This window comes from Apium graveolens, chromosome 10 (genome assembly GCF_009905375.1).
Source record: "Apium graveolens cultivar Ventura chromosome 10, ASM990537v1, whole genome shotgun sequence".
NCBI classification, from domain to species: Eukaryota; Viridiplantae; Streptophyta; class Magnoliopsida; order Apiales; family Apiaceae; genus Apium; species Apium graveolens.
In genome coordinates, this window is record NC_133656.1 from 41,836,229 (window position 1) to 41,850,091 (window position 13,863).

The window sequence follows — 13,863 nt, forward strand, 5'->3', positions numbered from 1 at the left end:
TTGCTAAACTTATGTGTGTATTTTGAATGCATGATTAGACATAATTATAACAACATAGGGCCCCATTTAATTTTAAAATTCCTCAATTTTAATAATAAAAAAAATTCTAAGTGGGAGAGGGAATTAATATGAAATTTAATCCCATGGTCTCCATTATTAGTTGTAGGTAATTTAACATAAAGACGAATATAAATTATATATACGTCACCCATCGTGGCATGTAATTTGTGGTGTCTAGAATGTTATAGAAATTACTAGAACAAACTTCTTAAATTAATAAATTTTGAAAGGAATAAATACGGATTTTCTTTATTTCTGATTTGGGGCGATTTTGTCAAAAACGGGTTCATCGAACTTGTAAGGCTGTGGGTTTTAAGCGAGACCGATGTGACTCCTCCACTACCTGGAAATCAAACCATTGATTAATATTGAATTGAAGTATTCTATTCAAGGCAAAATTATGAATATTGGAAGGTATACACGCCACCCATCGTGGCGTACCAAGTTCCATAGATTTCGAATAATTTAAGATTTGATGATGGTATACACTTAGCTATGAAAAATAATATAGTCCACCCCAACGTGGCATATTGTTTAGTAATAGGACCGAAGTAACATTTAAACAAAATTAGGTGGTATACATGTCACACATCGTGGCGTACCAGAAGCTTATGGTTTTAGATGTTAGTGCATTAAATTTTAATAATTTAGATCTTAATAATTAATGCACCCTTATTTATGTGATGTTTTTATGCATGATTCTTAGGATAAAATGGGCTTTAATCCACTATTCACCATACTTAAGGATAACAAACTTACCGGACCTAACTATATTGAATGGAAACGAAATTTGGACATTGTGTTGACTGCTGAGGAGTACAAGTTTTGCACTTATGAACCCAAGCCTGAACAGCCTGCTGCTGATGCTCCTGAAGATGAGAAAGAGTATTATAAACGGTGGATTAAGGCTGATGAGATGTCGCGATGTTACATTCTGGCAGCAATGTCGGGTGTTTTGCAGCGTCAACATCAGTCTATGGCCACTGCTTCGGATATGCTCTTTAATCTCAAGGAACTTTTTGGATATCAGAATAGGGCTGCTAGGCAAGTAGCCATGAAGGCTTTAATGAATACTCAGATGGCTGAAGGCACACCTGTAAGGGATCGTGTTCTCAAGATGATGTCGCATCTGAATGAGATAGAGATCCTTGGTGCTGAACTTGACGGGGAAACCCAGATTGACATTATCCTTATGAGCTTGTCCAAGAGTTTTGAGCAGTTCCGCTTGAATTACAACATGAACAATAGGCAGTATAGTCTCGCGGAACTGCTGACAGAACTTCAGGCAGCTGAAGGATTATTTTGGCAGAGTGTTCAAGTGAATGTGGCTGAGAACGGTTCTTCCTCTAAGCCGAAAGGTATTAAGAAGAAGAAAAAGGCTCAGACACCGAAAGCTGTGAAGGCAGTGGGAGTTCAGGGTGGTGTGAAAAAGCCTAAGGGAAAGTGCTTCAGATGCAAACAGTCAGGTCACTGGAAACAGGATTGTCCTCTTCCTAAGAAGACAAACAATATTGGTATGTCTCTTTCTCTGGTTACAGAAACATTTATAGCGGCTATATCTACGAGCACTTGGTGTGTAGATACAGGAGCCACTGATCATGTTTGTAATTCTATGCAGGGGTTCCAACTATCCAGAATGCTTAGAGATGGTGAGATATATGTGTTCATGGGAGATGCTACGAAAGTAGCAGTAGTTGCAGTAGGAGTTATTCATTTATCTTTTGGTTCTGATAGGATTTTTGTTTTGAACAATTGTATTTATGTACTTTCTTTTAGAAGGAATTTAATTTCGGTTTCTAAACTTGCTTTGGATGGTTATAATGTTTGTTTGGATCATAATGTTTCTATTATGATGAATAAACGAATTATATGTTCTGGTACATTGCAAGACAATTTGTATATAATTAATCCTAGTCAACCTGCACTGCAACTGCAATTTAGGGAATTGAATAACACATCTTCTAACTCTACTAAAAGATAGGAACCTTCTAGTTTGAACCAAACATATCTTTGGCACTTGAGATTAGGTCATATTAACTTGAGGAGGATTCAAAGACTGGTAGTAGACGGGCCTTTAAGCTCATTGGCAGTGGAGCCATTTCCAGTTTGTGAATCATGCTTGGAAGGTAAAATGACTAATAGGCCTTTCAAGGAAAAAGGGAATAGAGCCAAACAACTGTTAGAATTGGTTCACTCTGATTTATGTGGACCCATGAATATCCAAGCAAGAGGTGGTTATGAATATTCCGTCTTATTCTAGATATGGGTACGTTTATTTGTTGCACCGTAAGTATAAGTGCTTCGATAAGTTCAAAGAGTACAAAGCTAAAACGGAGAAGCGACTTAATAAAAGTATCAAGTCACTACGATCAGATCGTGGTGGCGAATACTTGCTTGGAGAATTTAGGGAATATTTATCAGAAAAATGGGATAGAATCCCAGTTAACTGCACCAGGCACACCCTAGCAGAACGGTGTAGCAGAGAGAAGGAACCGGACTCTTTTAGAGAGTGTTAGATCGATGATGAGTTATTCGGATTTACCCAAGTCGTTTTGGGGACATGCCTTAGAGACAACAGCTTATCTTCTGAACTTAGTACCTTCTAAGTCGGTTCCTAAAACCCCCTTGGAATTGTGGACCAGAGATAAACCGAGTCTAAGACATATTCGAATATGGGGTTGTCCAGCACATGTGCTGAACAAGAACACGACTAAGTTAGAATCTCGTACAGAAGTAAGGTTGTTTGTAGGCTACCCCATGGGAACGAAAGGATATTTATTTTATAGTTCGAAGAATCGGGATGTCATTGTTAGCACCAATGCAAGATTCTTAGAGGAGGAATATATAATGAATCACAAACCCATGAGTAGTGTCGTTTTAGAGGAACTAGTGGGAGGGACAAATAATACCCATGAAGCTGTAGTACAAGTAGAACAACCACAACATAATGTACTACCTGTCACTAATACTGCACCAGTGCCTCGTCGTAGTGGGAGGGTTGTTCAACAGCCTGATAGATTCATGTTTTTGGGTGAGTCTTCAGACTTGGTCTCTGGTGAACATGATGATGATCCCCGTACATACGAAGAGGCAGCACAAGACAAAGATGTAGATCTTTGGCAAAAGGCGATGGAATCTGAGATAGAATCAATGTATTTAAATCAGGTCTGGGAGCTCGTGGAACCACCCAAAGGTATAAAACCTATTGGATGTAAGTGGATCTACAAGAAAAAGAGGGGATTAGATAAAAAGGTGAAAGCCTGGAAAGCAAGACTTGTTGCGAAAGGGTATACTCAGAAAGAAGGTATCGATTATGAGGACACCTTTTCACCGGTAGTCATGCTTAAGTCAATCCGTATTCTTTTATCTATAGCAGCTCATCTCGATTATGAGATTTGGCAAATGGATGTCAAGACAGCTTTTCTTAATGGAAGTCTCGAAGAAACCATCTATATGCAGCAACCAAAAGGATTCATTAAGGAAGGCCAAGAGCATCTGGTATGTAAGCTTAAGAGGTCTATTTATGGACTTAAAAAGCTTCTAGAGACTGGAATATTCATTTTGATCAGGCAGTCCAATCATATGGATTTGACCAAAGTCCAAGCGAATCGTGCGTGTATAAGAGAAGTGAAGGTAATGCAGTGGTTTTTCTAGTACTATATGTAGATGATATTTTACTCATTGGAAACAATGTTGAGATGTTGTCATCAGTAAAGGCATGGTTGTTCAAACAATTTGACATGAAGGACTTAGGTGAAGCGGCATACATCCTTGGGATCAAAGTTATAAGGGATCGCAAGAAAAGGATGTTGGCTTTATCTCAAGAGCCCTACATTGATGAAGTATTAGCTCGTTTTAACATGCAGAACTCCAAGAAAGGTTTTCTACCTTTTAAGCATGGAGTTGCTCTATCTAAGAAGCAGTGTCATTCGACACCTAAGGAAATAGAGAGCATGAAAGCAGTTCCTTATGCTTCAGCATGTGGAAGCTTAATGTATGCTATGTTATGTACGAGGCCTGACATCTACTTTGCTGTAGGCATGGTTAGTAGATATCAGTCAAACCCAGGCCAGGAACATTTGGAGTGCAGTAAAAACTATACTCAAGTACCTGAGAAGGACTAAGGAGTATATGTTAATTTACAAGGCCTCATATCTATTTCCTTTGGGATATACTGATTCAGATTTCCAATCAGATAGGGATAAGAGGAAATCAACCTCAGGATATGTTTTTACTTTGGGAGGTGGAGCCGTTATATGGAGGAGTGTAAAGCAGAAATGCATTGCAGACTCCACCATGGAGGCCGAGTACGTGGCGACCTCTGAGGCTGCCAAGGAGGCTGTAGGGTTCAGGAACTTCCTTTTGGACTTAGATGTGGTACCTAATTTTCCTAGGAGCTTGACGGTGTATTGTGATAACACTGGTGCTGTGGCAAATTCAAAGGAACCGCGAGACCACAAAGCAGCTAAACATATTGAACGTAAGTATCATCTCATACGAGGAATCGTAAAGCGAGGGGATATAGTTGTGACTCACATATCATCAGAAGACAACCGAGCAGATCCTTTCACAAAGAGCTTGCCAACCAAGGTTTTTGACAAGCATGTGGAAGCGATAGGAGTTATATGGATGGACACATAGATTTTTATATAATAGTAGATTAAATAAACACTGATGTACACATAGAATATTTTGAGTATAAGTGGGAGATTGTTAGTGTATACTGAAAATATTTATTTGAAGTATGTACATTTATTTCTGGCCAGTTTATTTGAGAATCATTTGAATGTTTACATGTTGTCTAATATTATATATTGTGAACAATCTAGTATCAAATGGGATACAGAATATTAGATTATTAAATACGGTTATATAATATAATAAGGTTCACAGCACAGGTGGTGTTGGACAATCCACTGGTATGGCTGTAGTATTATTTAGATTAGTTTATATTGACTAATAAATAATACTAGTATACTTTGTGTATATTGAACAGGATCAAATTTAGAATTGTTCCCTTAATACTGATTAAGAAGGAGAACTAAGATTCTATGTTATTATTAATGCTTAGGTTCTTAATCCGGAAATAATAATTGACACGTGTATATTATTTACATGCTTTGATTTCTATATGAAATAATTCTTTTGAATTATATCATTATATTTTGGGTGATGGAATTATATACATGGTGGATATTATTTATTGAAGGAATCCATATCCTGATAATATTCGGGTTAATGATGTCCCCTTGAAAGCTCAAAAAGATTTAATTATGTGAAACCCTGCAGGTGGAATTTATTCTGGCATAATTAAATAAAGGTTGAGTGGATGATCAAGGATAAAAGATATTAATTAAATAAATTATCAGTAATTTATTTAATTAATGGACATATGATATTTTAAACATGGGGAATTTAATAAGCAAATAATATTGGAACCGAATTAATTAAATTACGGTATTAGGAAAGGTAGTGCAAATATTAATTCTTTAGTGGATCGAATTAATATTTAATTACATTGGGCTAGGCTCAAGATGTAATTAGAAGGCCCAGCCTAATTATCCATGGTCCCTATTGTAGCCTATATATATATTCTTATTCTCTTCTTGCTTGGAATTGTGTGAAAAAAACATATTATAGCCACCAAGGAGCAAGAAGAGAGGATAACTTGAGAAGACGGAGGTCACACTTCGCTCAAGGGAATTTGGGAATACAATAGAAGAGCGTGGAATCAACCATTAACAAGGTAATCATCTTTTCGTAATCTTTATCATAAAACGTAGTAACACCCTAAGTCCGTGGTTCCTAACAGCTACTCGCTAGCATTAACATATACTACGATATATATAATGTACTTCAATCAATATCGATATGTAAAACTGGTAAGTGTAATCATGGAAAACATGACATTATACATAATGCACTCATTCATTATCCACGACACAATAGTATATCGGAGTAGTGTTTGTACACTAGCCTGGGGGTTTTTTTGTGGAGGGTGCTCTCGAGTTTGTCCAGTAAATTATAATAAAGAACATTATCGTTCCGTTAGTTCTTATCCGTATTTAATGTCGCTTATTAAGTACATAACATTTATAATTGAATAACACGACTGTTCTACTCTCATCATTTTATTAAAGTACGAGTAGTAATTAACCTCGATTTAAATTTTCAATCCTTATCTTCCATTACTCTCATTCACTTTTACAACTCGGCTCCGCTCGCGATTCTCAAGGAATTCTAATCGCATGACCTCGGCTCCCACATTTTTATAAAACCGAAAATCAATATTTCACTTAAAATTTCTGTGGAAGTTTATTTATTCCATTTATTACTATTTGTAAAATTTTCATGATTTTATAACAATTTTAAGTTGATCATAATTCATAGCAGTTTTTGTCACATAAATCATTTTCACTAAAACGGACCTAACTCTTAAACAGTAAATCAAAATCAAGAGATTCAAGTGCCTAAATGATTCTTACAACAAGCTCTATATATCAAGCCTTACTTTTTAAGAAAACACAGATTATATAATCTGTAAATTTGAAAAAAAACTAATTATCACAATTCGAGCATTATAACGACGTTACGTTTACGATCCGTGGTTCGTGCTAACATTAAATCACTACTTATCATTCAACAATCAACAATCCATCATCTTAACTACTTAATTAACTCAAGAAAATCAAGATCTTATGGTCACAACATCATCCTTACCATCCAATATACCAATAATCCTTAAATCAACAAAACAACCACTAAAACTACATCCATGTTCAAGATACATGATTTTCTTGAAAGTTAAAATTTAACCAAAGTTTGAAAGAAGGTTTATAACTTTCTTGGTTTCTTGTGAGTTTCTCCTTTGATGGAAGATGCTTGATATGCTCTTAGGGGTGCTTAAAGATCCTAGATCATTTCAAAAAATCAAGAAAAACACTTGAAGTTACCATATGACACAGTTCTTCATCACTTTCATCTTTTTATTAACCTAAGTAAAACTCAAGGAAATGTTATGAAAGAATTATCTTACCTTAGTTTGATGATGAGGAAGCATAGAAATTGATTTAGGAATTTTTCTATAGCTTGAAGTTGAGGTTTTGATTTTGATTTCTTGGTTTTTAGGAACGGGACGAATGGTGCTTGTAGATGAGAGGGGGGGGGGGGGGGAGAATTGCTTGATGTGTGATAGGGTTACTTGGAGTGTTGATGAAATTTTGGTCCTTTAGATATGCATATATCTTGTAAAAATAAAGAAGTGTTGATTTTTCAAAGCTAGTACCTAGCCAAGTACATGCACCACCATTCTTCTCACTATTCATCCCATCATCTTTCTATGCTACTTACTATTTGATTATCATTCCTTAGTTATATCTTATGCTAATTGATTTGCATGGCTTGCATGGGAAGTTGCATGGGTTTAATATGTCTATTCGTAACCTTTATATAAATCCTTTCTTATAAATCCTTTCTTGTAAATCCTTTATATTTTTTGTAACCTTGTTCTTAGGTTTTATTCGAAGGATTCTAAATTCTTGACCGTAATGTGATTCTCGTATTCCTCGATAGTTCGTAAGATAAGGTCATTTTATAAAATTGATTTTCTTCGAAAACTAACAACTTTTATACACTCAATTACGTATAACCATAATATCGGCTCATAAACTTAATTTACATATCTTAATATAGTGTGGACTAAAAGGTTTTCCTCGAATCTCAGGATTACTATTCATAGATTGTTTTACAAAGTCCCAAAAATTTGGGTTATTACATCATCTCAGGATCTCTAATAAAAGTAGTGTAGCTTGTATGTGGGGGTATATGAAGAGTTCCCTTATGGTCTGTGAAGTGATGACCTTTATTTGATTGTTCCACTCAAAGACAATACTTGGAGTTCCACCACTCTCACCACCATCATCATAGACGCCTATTCTCCAGATAGCAAGAACATTGTCACCAGAAATAACAATAGGGTTAGTTAGAGCATACCATACTTTACTGACTGCCAACAAATCCTGAAAGATCTGATAATCAGGGTGGACACCAGTCTTGTCCAGAATGGATGCATAATTGTTAGGTACAAACTTAGCACCATTATAATTGAACGCCTTAGTTGCAACCAGAGAAGTCATCTTGAATTGTTTGAGAAAAAGCTTAAAAACTGATTAGGGTATCAGAGTTTGATCACTAGAGAAGAAAAAGTAAGAGAGTAGAAATAGTTTGGTGAAAAGATAAAGTGATAATACTAAAATAAAAATTAATTTTATATAACTATACACTCTTTTACTAACAAATGGTTCGACTTAGTGGGACACATGTCATAGTTCTGTTGCTCCGTAAATAATCATGGAACGGATAATAAGGAGCACCAAAGACATGCACGGTTACACAAAGTAATTTGCTATAATTACTGAAACATTTTCCTGTTTACACGCCACCAACACATAGCTGTAATCATTACATTTAAACATAAGTTAAATCACATCCCCTAATTCAACCAAAAATACTGATTTAGATATTTTCTAAATAAATTCAAAAATCATCATAGTTTATCAGTCAACACATATTTGACTCATATCAGTAATTAATTCCATTATCAGATTTCATGCAACTATCGTAGAGAGTAAACTATCAGAATTTTAGACTCTATATAACTTTCATAAAGCAAATAGCATGAATGCATCTCATCAGTGTTTAATACGGTCATCAGAATTTAAAAAATACTGACACTTAGAAATATTTACCTAACTCTGACCATATATGCCCGGTACAAAAAATAATTTATTCATCAGTATTTGAGAAATATCCTGAGATCATTCCCAGCTTTTTCACCAATCTTGTAAAGGTAGCTTCACAAAATGGTTTGGTGAAGATGTCTATTAATTTCCAATCTGTAGGTACAAAGTACAATTCCACTATACCTTCCATTAAATGTTCCCTTATGAAATGGTACCTAATGCTGATATGCTTCGTCATTCAATGTTGTATTAGATTTCTTGTCATTGCAATAACACTTTGATTATCATAATATATAGGAATTTTAGAATGCTCCAACCCATAATCCAGTAATTGATTCTTCATCCAAAGAATTTGTGCACAACAGCTTCCTGCAGGAATGTACTTAGCTTCTGTAGTTGAAGTAAAAATTGACTTTTGTTTCTTACTAAACCAAGAAACTAACCTACCACCAAGAAATTAACAGCTTCCTGAAGTGCTTTTTCTGTCTATTTTGCATCCTGCAAAATCAGCATATGAGTCTTCTATTAGCTTAAAATCCGAATCTCTTGGATACCATAAACCAAGACTCACAGTGCCTGTAAGATATTTAAAAATCCTTTTTAAAGCTATAAGATGTGGTTCCTTTGGATTAGCTTGGAACCTTGCACAGAGATAGGTAACATACATGTATGAGGCCTACCAGTAGTCATATAGAGGAGTGAGCCAATCATACCTTTATAGTTAGTTATATCTACTGATGAACCAATATTTAAATCTAATTTGGTTGTAGTGTCCATGGGAGTGGTAGCGGTTGAGTAATCTTACATTCCAAACCTTTTCAACAAATTTTTGGTATATTTAGCCTGATTTATGAAGATCCCTTCTTGAGTCCGCTTCACTTGAAATCCCAGAATATAACTCAGTTCTCCCATCATACTCATTTGATATCTAGACTACATTAACTTGGCAAATCTCTCACAAAGTTTATCACTAGTAGAGTAAAAAATGATCACATCAATATATATGAACTAACAACAAGTCCTTACCATGATTCTTATAAAATAAAGTTTTATCAATGGTACCTCTTTCGAAACCACTTTCCAGTAAAAATTGTTAAAGTGTTTCATACCAGGCTCTTGGAGCTTGCTTTAGTCCATAAAGTGCTTTATCCAACTTGTAGACATGATTTGGATACTTTGGATGAATGAACCCTAAAGGTTTTTCAACATACACTTCTCATCAAGCTCACCATTTCGAAATGCACTCTTTACATTAATTTGAAAAACCTTGAACTTCATGTGAGTAGCATCTGCCAGAAAAATTCTGATGGCCTCAAGTTTTGCAATAGGAGTAAAAGCCTTATCATAATTAATGCCTTCTTGTTGAGAATATCCATTTGCAATCAACCTTGTTGTATTCCTTGTAATAATTCCCTCACTATCAGTCTTATTTCTGAATACCCATTTAGTACCAACTACTGATCTGTCTTTTGTCCTTGGAACTAAAGTCCAGACTTTATTTCTTTCAAATTTATTGAGATCCTCTTGCATTTCTCTAATCCAGTCAACATCTTGAAGAGCTTCATCCAGTTTCATTGGTTCAGTTTGAGATAGAAGAGAATGGTAGAGACATTCATTCTAAGTGGCTTTTCCAGTCTTTACACATCTATTGATTAAGTCAAGAGTGTGTGACCTAGTCCATTTTCTTGTAGAAGGAAGTTAAATTATTAAAGAAGATCTTTCCCCTTGATCCATGAAGTCTTTGTCTCCACCTTGATGTGCACCATGATTATTTCCTGATGTTCCCCATGTATCAGTGCTTCCAAAATTATCAGTATTTACTTCATCAGTATTTGAGGAATCAGGGTCTGATAAAATATTTACTGATGTTTCTTGAGTTTAATCAATTTAACTTGACGAGAATCATGTTTCTCCCCCTCAACATGTGCTTAAATAATTGTGTTGCTTCCACTGACCAGTGGTTCATCAGAATTTAAAGTGATATCAGGATTTGCAGTATCAGAGTTTTTCAGTTCATCAATATTTAGCTGTTTAGTATATGATACTTCATTTTCAAATCTTATGTTAGATATAATTGATGAAATCAATTACTTTCAGAATTTCCCATCAGTACTTATGATATCAGAATTTGACAAAGGATGATGTCATCAGCATTTGTCATCGGTATTTGCTAATCAGTACTTGTCATCCGTATTTGTTCATATCAGTATTTGTCAAGATGGAGATATTATAGGAGGATATATTTTCTGTTCATAGCTGTTCAGTATTTGTTCATAACCATCAGTACTTGTCATCATGAGATATTACAGGAGGATATATTTGCAGAGATATGTTGGTGTAGGACTTTACTTATTTGCATCAATCAATAGTTGGATATGTATTAGGATTCCTTATTCATGTATATCATATCAATTAGATTGATTGTGTAACTGTGAAGTATATAAGCATAGATTAGGTTAACACTATATGTGTCAAATATTTTTTTATCCTACACATAACCTAACAGCTCTCAAGGATATCGATTCATCCTTTGAGAGAGTATTTTAATCGGTTTTTATTCATTAATATAAAAACCGTTCTTCATTGTTGAGTACTTATTTTGATTTGATTTTTATGAAGGTATTCACCCCCTCAACAGTATAGTTAAAGGCCTAACAATTGGTATCAGAGCTTGATGTTAATAGACAAACAGTTTAAGATCCAGAAAATAATCAATAATGGCAAATAAAGAAACTCAACAGAATCCTCCACCGCCACCAGCCACAAAATAAATCAACCACAACATGAGAAGATATGAAACCATTAAAGTTCCAATTCTGAATAACAATGAATATCCAATCTCGAAATTAAAGATGGCTATGTTTCTAGAGTCTACATATCCTGAATATCTGAACAAGATTTATGATGGACCTCACAGACCCATGAAACTGGCTGTTGCAGTTCCTGGTCAAGATGAGAAGATGGTTGACAAGGATAAAAAGGACTATACTCCCGAGGATCTTTTCATCCATTATGAAAGATGAAAAACTCAGACTTGTTTTGCATAGTAGTCTAGACAGTGTAATGTCTAATAGGGTGATTGGATGCAAAACAACAAAGGAAATTCGGGACACTTTGGAGGTTAAGTGTCAAGGCCCAACTGTTAGGAATTAAGCCTAAATTCTGATGATAAACAAAACTACATTTGCATAATTATGTTAAGATAAAATGTAACCTGCAAATGCTAACTGTCCTAAGGGATAACAATTGGAGAAGTAGCACATCAAATGATATGGTCAATGTAACATTTTCTCTGAAATTATAAAAATCTGTGTTTATATTTCCTTTCCCATACAAAGCAAGCTTTCAACATATAGAAGTTTTAGAGTTCTTGAAGCTATAAGATTAACCATGGTTAGGAAGGAAGATGTTAGGTCACACACACTATAGAAGGGGGTTGAATACAGTGTTTACTACTATCCAGTAACTGATTCTTCATCCAAAGAATCTGTGCACAACAGCTTCCTGCAGCAATGTATTCTACTTCTGCAGTTGATGTGGAAATTGACTTCTGTTTCTTGCTAAACCAAGAAACCAATCTTCCTCCAAGAAATTGACAGCTTCCACTTATGCTTTTCCTGTCAATTTTGCATCCTGCAAAATCTGCATCTGAGTAACCTATTAGCTTAAAGTCTGATTCCCTAGGATACCATAATCCTAGATCAGTTGTACCATTAAGGTACTTGAAAATTCTTTTTACAGCTGTTAAGTGAGGTTCTCTTGGATCTGCTAGTAATATTGCACAAAGACAGGTAGCATACATGATATCAGGTCTACTTGTAGTTAGATAGAGGAGTGACCCAATCATACCTCTGTAATCAGTAATATCTACTGATGTACCAGTATCCTTATCCAATTTTATTATAGTGGCCATAGGATTGGATGCACTTGAACAGTCTTGCATTCCAAATTTCTTCAACAAATTTCTGGTGTACTTAGATTGACAAAGAAAAGTTCCTTCTTCATTCTGCTTGACTTCAAGGCCCAGAAAATAGCTAAGTTCTCCTATCATACTCATTTGATATCTTGACTGCATTAGCTTGGCAAACCTTTTACAAAGTCTGTCATTTGTAGAACCAAAAATGATATCATCAACATATATCTGCACCAAAAGTAAGTCCTTTCCATGGTTGACAAAAAAACAATGTTTTGTCAATAGTCCCTCTGTTAAATCCACTTTCCAGAAGAAACTGAGCTAATGTCTCATACCATGCTCTTGGAGCTTGCTTAAGGCCATAAAGTGCTTTATCAAGTCTGTAGACATGATGAGGAAATTTTGAATCTACAAAACCTGGAGGTTGTTCAATATATACTTCTTCTTCTAATTCTCCATTAAGAAAAGCACTTTTTACATCCATTTGAAAGACTGTAAACTTTTTGTGAGCAGCATAAGTCAAAAATATCCTTATGGCTTCAATCTAGCAACTGGTGCAAATGTTTAGTCATAATCAATTCCCTCATGTTGAGAGTATCCTTTTGCAACCAGCCTTGATTTATTCCTTGTAATTATGCCATCACTTTTAGTTTTGTTTCTGAACACCCATTTTGTACCAATAACAGATCTATTCTTTGGTCTTGGCACTAGGGTCCAGACTTTATTTCTTTCAAATTCATTTAACTCTTCCTGCATTGCTTGCACCCAATCAGCATCTTAAAGAACTTCTTCCACTTTCTTTGGTTCAATCTGAGAAAGAAAAGAATGATAGAGACATTCATTTGATGTTCCTATTCTAGTTTTAATACCTGCTTCAGGATCTCCAATAATCAAGTCAGGTGTATGTGCTTTAGTCCACTTCCTTGCAGATGGAAGGTTATCTCTAGAACTGGATGCTCCCCCATGATCCATGTTGTCTCCATCAACATTTTCTGATGCTCCCCCTGAAATTATGCTCTCTGAGTTGAATCCTTCAGAATTTGAGTTTCCAGAATTATCAGAATTTGGCCCATCAGAACTTGATGAATCAGAATTTGAGTTTCCAGAATTATCAGAACTTGGCCCATCAGAACTTGATGAATCAGAACT